Source organism: Musa acuminata, chromosome BXJ3-9, assembly GCF_036884655.1.
Source record: "Musa acuminata AAA Group cultivar baxijiao chromosome BXJ3-9, Cavendish_Baxijiao_AAA, whole genome shotgun sequence".
NCBI classification, from domain to species: Eukaryota; Viridiplantae; Streptophyta; class Magnoliopsida; order Zingiberales; family Musaceae; genus Musa; species Musa acuminata.
The window spans coordinates 19,045,001-19,052,378 of NC_088357.1; the positions used below are offsets into that span (position 1 = coordinate 19,045,001).

Sequence of the window (7,378 nt, forward strand, 5' to 3'; positions counted from 1 at the left end):
AGAGAGAAGCGGTGGGGCGTGGGGAGAAGAAGAAGAGAAGTAGAGGGAGAAGAGAAGAAGAGGGAAAAGAAGAGAGGAAGAAGAGGAAGAAGAGGGAGAAGAGAAGAAAAGAAGAAGTAGAAGAGAGGGAAGATGGAGAGGAGAAAGAGAGGCAGCTGCAGCAGCTAGGGCTGCAGCACCTCTGTTTCCCGCAGGTGGAAACAGAGGAGAGGATGTGTGGGGCGTTGAGGATGAAAAGGGCAGAAGAAGAAGAAGAAGAAGAGGAAGAAGAAGAAGAAGAAGAAGTGAGGAGGATAGCTGCGGCAAGGCTGCAGCGAGGAGATGTGTGGCTTTGGGAGGAAAAGGGAAGAGGAGAAGAAGAGAAGGAGAAGAAGAGGGAAAAGAGAGGGAAGACGGAGAGGAGCGAGAGGTGGCAGCAGCTAGGGCTGCAGCACCTCTGTTTCCTGCAGGTGGAAACAGAGGAGACGTGTGGGGTGTCGGGTAGGAGAAGAGCAGAAGAAGAAGAAGAGGAAGAGAAGAAGAAGAGGAAGCAGGAGAAGAGGTTGTGATACCTCTGTTCCCTATAGAGGAAACAGAGGAGAGGGTGTGTGTGACGCCGAGAAGAAGAAGGGGAGGAAGGAGAAGAAGAGAAGAAGAAGAAAGGAAGGTGAAGGAAGAGGAGAAGGGAAAGAAGTAGCTGCGGCTGCGGCTATGGCAGCTGCAGCTTTGGCAGGGAAAGAGGAAGAGAAAGGAAGAAGGGAAGGAGAGGAAGAAGAGAAGGGAAAGAAGGGGCTGCGGCTGCGGCGATGGCAGCTGCAGTTGGAAGAGAAGAAGGAGAGGAAGATGAGCAGGGGAGGAAGAAGAGGTTGTGGCTGTGGCTGAGGCTGCGACTGCAGCAGTGCAGCTGGGAAAGAAGAGAAGGAAAGGAAGAAGAAGAGAAAGGAAAAGGGAAGAAGAGAGGAAGAGGAAAAGGGGAGGCAGCTGTGGCAGTGGCAGCTGCAGCTGGAAGAGAAGGAGAGGAAATAGAGTAGGGGAGAAAGAAGAGGCTGCGGCTGTGGTGGCTGCGGCCATGGTTGCGACTGCGACTGCGGCAGTTGCAGCTGGGAAACAAAAGAAAGGAAAGGGGGAAAAAGGGGCTGCGGACGGGATTGCGGCCGCAGCGGCAGCGACTGCATATGCTGCAGTTATGTCTGCGAGAGAAGGGAGGAAGGAAGGTAGTGCGGTGGAAGGGGCTGCGATTGTGGCAGCGGCAGCGGCGGCGGCTGTGGCAGCTGCGTTTGGGAAAGAAAAAGAAGGAATGAGAGTAAGAGAGAGCAGGTGACTGTGCCTCGATGTTCGACACGTGGTGTAGTTGCGAAGAAAGGAAGAAAACGGGAGCACAAAATGAAACAGAGAGAGGACACGGAGGAAAAGTAGAAGGATTTGAGCTGGCACCTTCTTTGGATCTTCGGATCGAAATCTTTGAAAAGCAAGTTCCCTGATCGTTTCTCCTATAATCTCTCTGATATGTCTTATTGCAAGTTCCCTGATCGTTTCTCCTATAATTGCTCTGATATGTCTTATTGCAAGTTCCCTGATCGTTTCTCCTATAATTGCTCTGATATGTCTTATTGCAAGTTCCCTGATCGTTTCTCCTATAATTGCTCTGATACCACCTCTGTCACGCCCCTCAAATATATCCATGATTTTTAAAATTTTCGTCACATCACAAACCAATCCAGTGTCCTCAAACGTTAGTTTGGATCCTGGATTTTGGACATAGAACCATGGATTCTGAAGTTTTTTCGGTAAACTAACCCCTAAACACTGTTTCCACTATAAGTTTTAGTACAAAATGTGAATTCGGGCAGGAACTATTTTGTTTGAAATTAGACTCTTATATCTTCCTTTTGACACTGATTTTGTAGATTTTGGACACCGAATACTTACCCAAACATCTGTTTCAAATGAGCCTATAGACGCTGTAAAATAGGGTTTAAGATTTCTGACCTGTTGATACTAAAATGCCTATAACTCCCTGTTGAAAATTCTAATTTGTACCAAACTGATTTTATTTGAAACTAGACTTGAAAACCTTTCTTTTGACATATAGTTTGAAAATTTTGGAATTCAATTGCCTACCCTATTATCTGTTGAATCCGACCCTATAAATTCTGCAAAACAGTGATTGTGTTTTTGACCTTGGGTTACCAAATCAAAGGTAACTCCGTGTTGGGAACCCTGTTTCATATGAAATTTGTTCTATCAGAATATAGATTGATATATGGTTCAACCATAGCTTTCTTATGGGTATTGGAGCATAATTGATATTCTGAAATATTTGTTTGATGTGCCACTGGAATTCTGTCCGAAATCGAGCTTTGGTCGATTTCGCGTATTCTGTTCCATTCCTTTGGATATTTGAATTCGTCTAACCTTCTTATTGGAATTGAGCTAAATATGATTGTTTGGAATCCCTGTATACTCTTGCTTTCATTTCATTCCAAATCTGAATACATTTGTGAGAGATTTATTCTTTGTTTCGTATTGTCTCGAAAAGGCACATGCACGTTTTGTTGTTCCGCGTGTGCTTCCGATATATGCTACTTATTGTTAAAACTGCCCTCTTGTACTCTAGTGTGTGGGATTGTCTGGACCTTTGCCAGAAATGGTAAAGGGTATGCGCTTATTGCCCGCTCTATGGGGTCCCGCTCTGTGGGATATTCTGGACCTTTGCCAGAAATGGTAAAGGGTATGTGCTTAGAGCCTGCGATGCTCTGTCGGCCCCCTCTGACTTCACCTAGACGTGGGTGGATGGAGCTCCCAGACGTGGGAGACTTTTGTCAGGTGATCATTCAGAAATGGATGAATCACATTCTGACTGAGATCCCACTACACCTTCTATATGTTTGATATGACATCCAGAGTTTTTGTGAGTTGTTTCTGTTCATGCTCTGGATGAGAATGATATGATTGCAACGTCAAGGACGACGTTTGAGCTTCTGTACGATATTTGTTTTTGATATTCTCTGAAATACTTCATTCACTGATATTTTTGCTTCGAAATGTTCCATATGTCATTGATATGCTTCGGAACATTTTATATGCCATTTATAAGCTCCGATATGTTTCTTTTGTTTCTGATATGCTCCAATCACTCTGTGCCCCATCTGTCAGGAACCAAATATGTAAGATTGAAAGGACAATTGTGTTTCTGCTCCTAATGATATTATGTCTACGAAATCGTATATTCTGCCTTGTATTTTGAAACTGTATCTCTTTGGAAATTGCACTATTTTGATATGGATATGTTAGTCACTTGCTGAGCTCTTTATGCTCACCCCGTTTGTTGATAAATTTTTCAGGATAGCGTATTGCTTGCTTAAATGTTAAGATTGGGCTGAGGCGGTGGAAAGTTTAGAAGATTTTGGGCAGATCTTTGTTAGCATATGTGTATTTGTTGTATAAGATACTCTGCATCTTATGAAATGTGACGATGAATCTAAACCTGTGGATTTTGTGTAAGATAAAGGATCCCTCATGTATAGGATTTTGGAATGTTAAGTTAAATTCATGTAATGATATGATCTTATGGTAATCGTTGGTTTGGTGACTGCATAGACTTCCCCACTTGTGAATTTATGTTGTGGTTATTATTTTGATGTGTTGGGTTCAGATTGTATGAATTATCGAGTGATGTGTGGTATGTTTATGAATTGCACAGGGTTATGAATTTGTAGTTTATAGAGGTGAAATTTTGATCTGAATGTTTTCTTAGTGACCTCAAATGTGTGTTTGGATCCTGGGTTAGTTATGATGAAAATTTTAAATATTGTCGATATTTTGAGGGGCGTGACAAAGGTGGTATCAAAGCATTGTTTGAGGATTACTGAAATATTTGATATGTTGACGTGCAAAATATATTGAGGTCTAATGAACTATAGTGATTGGTGGAAATTTTCTTTGATGCATTTTAGGAATATGGGATGATGAGGACATTTGGTCCTCCTATTTCATTTGTTTCTGATTAATTAAGGGGAATGAAAAGATTGATTGGGGATATTGAATCAGAGTGGCGCAGCAGAAGCATGATGAACCTAATTTCATTGGTGGTAGAAAAAATGGATGATGCAAATGGAGAAGATATTTGATATATAAAATTGTTCTAATGATCAAAAGATTTCTTTTGCTACCTTATATTGGAAGTAGAGGCTGATTATTATTGGCAACAATGAAAAGAATTTTTGGAGATATGTGGCAAGAATGATAAGGATAAGTTTAGCAATAAAAATATGATTGGAAATGAATCAGAAAGTAATAACAAGAGGGTCAAGACCTTTGGATTTGAAATGGGAGGTCACCACAAAAGACTCAATCATGTGTGAATTATAAGTTAAATTATGAAACAAATTTGTGTTTCGGGTGACTGGAGTCTATTTTGCTTGTAGAAAGTTGGATCATGAAATAAAAGACTGCCCTTTGAACAAGAAGAAAGAGTCGCTGCCTCATAAACCATCAACCCATGTCAGAGTGTATGCTATCACTGAATATGATTCTGAAACTTCTGAAATTAGTGACCGAATGTATTATGCATATTTACGAAAGAATGCAAATATTTGTTTGACCATGGGTCCCATCTATGATTTGATTCAGAACATTTTGCCTATCACTTGGGTATTCAACCTAGACCACTACATTATGTGCTATATGTAAATACGATCATTGGAGATTCTTTGATAACGAACTTGAATCTGGTCCTCTTGTCTGATTTTATTGGAGAACTTAAACTTTTGCTGATTTAGTTCTCCTAGAGATTTGGAGTTATGATATTATACTTGGTATGGATTGGCTATCTTCTTATCATACCAGTATGGATTGGTAAATAACAAATGATCACTTTTTGCATATTTGATCAGCCGATCTTTTATTTTGAGAGTATTGGACATTATTTATCTCCTTGCCTAATGTATCCCAGGATGACTTGTTTGGATTACCTCCAAATGTGATTTTGCTTTTGATTTGGTCCTTGGGATAATCCTAAAATCTAAGCCTCTCTACAAAATGATATCATTGAGTAAGTGGAATTAGAAAAATAACTACAAGGATTATTAAATGAGGATTTTATTTGGCTTAATATTTTATCATGGGGTGCTCTGGTGTTAGTTAAAAAGATGGATGGAACATTGAGGCTTTGTATTGATTATGGATAGTTGAATCAGGTGATCATCAAAAACGAGTATTTTTCTGAAGTAACGACTTGCTTGATTAATTACAAGGTGTGCAAGTATTTTTAGAAATTGATTGAAGGTCGGGTTACCGTCTATTGAGGATCAAGGAGGAGAATATTTCGATCACTCTTGGATAATTATGTCATTATATTGTATTGATGAAACTATTTGAGAGCAGGAGGAGGAAATAAAGAAATCATAATCATCATCTTTTCATCGATTGAGCTATGATCAATTTAGAGGACTAAATTTTCTTTTAAGGAGGGGAGAGTGTAATATCCCTCACTTTTATAAATTATTAATAAAGATTTATTTATAAATCGGAGGACCTATAGGTAAATATGGAAATTTCAAGGACTAAACTGGTAAGTTGTAAAAAGAAGAAAATAAAGAAAACCGAAAATTTCGGTTTTATCCCACTGCCTCCCACGCTCTCTCTGTTTCTTCGAGAAAACAGAGAGAAGCGGTGGGGCGTGGGGAGAAGAAGAAGAGAAGTAGAGGGAGAAGAGAAGAAGAGGGAAAAGAAGAGAGGAAGAAGAGGAAGAAGAGGGAGAAGAGAAGAAAAGAAGAAGTAGAAGAGAGGGAAGATGGAGAGGAGAAAGAGAGGCAGCTGCAGCAGCTAGGGCTGCAGCACCTCTGTTTCCCGCAGGTGGAAACAGAGGAGAGGATGTGTGGGGCGTTGAGGATGAAAAGGGAAGAAGAAGAAGAAGAAGAAGAAGAGGAAGAAGAAGAAGAAGAAGAAGTGAGGAGGATAGCTGCGGCAAGGTTGCAGCGAGGAGATGTGTGGCTTTGGGAGGAAAAGGGAAGAGGAGAAGAAGAGAAGGAGAAGAAGAGGGAAAAGAGAGGGAAGACGGAGAGGAGCGAGAGGTGGCAGCAGCTAGGGCTGCAGCACCTCTGTTTCTTGCAGGTGGAAACAGAGGAGACGTGTGGGGTGTCGGGTAGGAGAAGAGCAGAAGAAGAAGAAGAGGAAGAGAAGAAGAAGAGGAAGCAGGAGAAGAGGTTGTGATACCTCTGTTCCCTGCAAAGGAAACAGAGGAGAGGGTGTGTGTGACGCCGAGAAGAAGAAGGGGAGGAAGGAGAAGAAGAGAAGAAGAAGAAAGGAAGGAGAAGGAAGAGGAGAAGGGAAAGAAGTAGCTGCGGCTGCGGCTGTGGCAGCTGCAGCTATGGCAGGGAAAGAGGAAGAGAAAGGAAGAAGGGAAGGAGAGGAAGAAGAGAAGGGAAAGAAGGGGCTGCGGCTGCGGCGATGGCAGCTGCAGTTGGAAGAGAAGAAGGAGAGGAAGATGAGCAGGGGAGGAAGAAGAGGCTGTGGCTGTGGCTGAGGCTGCGACTGCAGCAGTGCAGCTGGGAAAGAAGAGAAGGAAAGGAAGAAGAAGAGAAAGGAAAAGGGAAGAAGAGAGGAAGAGGAAAAGGGGAGGCAGCTGTGGCAGTGGCAGCTGCAGTTGGAAGAGAAGGAGAGGAAATAGAGTAGGGGAGAAAGAAGAGGCTGCGGCTGTGGTGGCTGCGGCCATGGTTGCGACTGCGACTGCGGTAGTTGCAGCTGGGAAACAAAAGAAAGGAAAGGGGGAAAAAGGAGCTGCGGACGGGATTACGGCCGCAGCGGCAGCGACTGCGTATGCAGCAATTATGTCTGCGAGAGAAGGGAGGAAGGAAGGTAGTGCGGTGGAAGGGGCTACGATTGTGGCAGCGGCGGTGGCTGTGGCAGCTGCGTTTGGGAAAGAAAAAGAAGGAATGAGAGTAAGAGAGAGCAGGTGACTGTGCCTCGATGTTCGACACGTGGTGTAGTTGCGAAGAAAGGAAGAAAACGAGAGCACAAAACGAAACAGAGAGAGGACACGGAGGAAAAGTAGAAGGATTTGGGCTGGCACCTTCTTTGGATCTTCGGATCGAAATCTTTGAAAGGCAAGTTCCCTGATCGTTTCTCCTATAATTGCTCTGATATGTCTTATTGCAAGTTCCCTAATCGTTTCTCCTATAATTGCTCTGATATGTCTTATTGCAAGTTCTCTGATCGTTTCTCCTATAATTGCTCTGATACCACCTCTGTCACGCCCCTCAAATATATCCATGATTTTTAAAATTTTCGTCACATCACAAACCAATCCAGTGTCCTCAAACGTTAGTTTGGATCCTGGATTGGTTTGTGATGTGACGAAAATTTTAAAAATCATGGATATATTTGAGGGGCGTGATAG

General features: G+C 42.4%; 1 long non-coding RNA gene across 1 annotated transcript; it reads left to right on the top strand.

Annotated features, from left to right (window-relative positions):
• Nucleotides 1-2: 2 nt before the first annotated feature.
• On the top strand, nucleotides 3-7,170 carry LOC135649268 (uncharacterized). Its single transcript, XR_010501214.1, has 2 exons — nucleotides 3-1,447; nucleotides 3,324-7,170. It is a non-coding gene; the product is annotated as an uncharacterized LOC135649268 (long non-coding RNA).
• The last annotated feature ends 208 nt before the right edge of the window (nucleotides 7,171-7,378 follow it).